The sequence below is a fragment of the Cynoglossus semilaevis genome, chromosome 14, assembly GCF_000523025.1.
Source record: "Cynoglossus semilaevis isolate Cse_v1.0 chromosome 14, Cse_v1.0, whole genome shotgun sequence".
Taxonomy (NCBI): Eukaryota; Metazoa; Chordata; class Actinopteri; order Pleuronectiformes; family Cynoglossidae; genus Cynoglossus; species Cynoglossus semilaevis.
Genome location: NC_024320.1, coordinates 26,688,930 through 26,689,699, shown reverse-complemented (window position 1 = coordinate 26,689,699; position 770 = coordinate 26,688,930).

The following is a 770-nucleotide window of genomic DNA, read 5'->3' as shown; positions in this document are numbered from 1 at the left end:
GACCCCCCATCCCAGACCACCCCCCATCCACCACTGAAAGGATTCAGTTGTAGTAGACTGAGAAATAATCCCATTAACAGGAAAATACCAGGTAAAGCACAACAGGTGCTGTTTGAACCAACAGCCAGGACTGTCCAGTAGGAGGCGATATCTGTGTAATTTACTGTATTCACTGACATTTTTCAGGGGCTCATTTACCCCCCCTCCTTCAGCCCAGTAGGGCAAGATGGGGGTCTTTGTCATTTTGACCCTCCCCCCCCCAGGTAATAATTGCCTCCCACAGCAGCCCCTCAGTGAAGACGTCAGAATAAGAAACGTTTTTTCAGCCACAGTTTTGAACCTGACGAAACAAAAAGAGAAATAATTGCAGGTTCTTCTCAGGCTTCACTTCCTTCACCAGTGGAACCTCTAACTATGTTCTATTTGTGCTGCTAACGGCTCATCACACAGGCCACCCCTGCACCCAGCGCTAACCGCTATTTTTACTGAGGCACAGTTAGCTGATGTGACGTCACACTTCCATCGTAGTCACTGGGATCCAGAGCTAACGTTAGCTACGACAGTCCTGGTACAGACACCAGAGCTAACGTTAGCTAAGACAGTCCTGGTACAGACACCAGAGCTAACGTTAGCTACAACAGTCCTGGTACAAACACCAGAGCTAACGTTAACTACGACAGTCCTGGTACAGACACCAGAGCTAACGTTAGCTACAACAGTCCTGGTACAGACACCAGAGCTAACGTTAGCTACAACAGTCCTGGTACAGA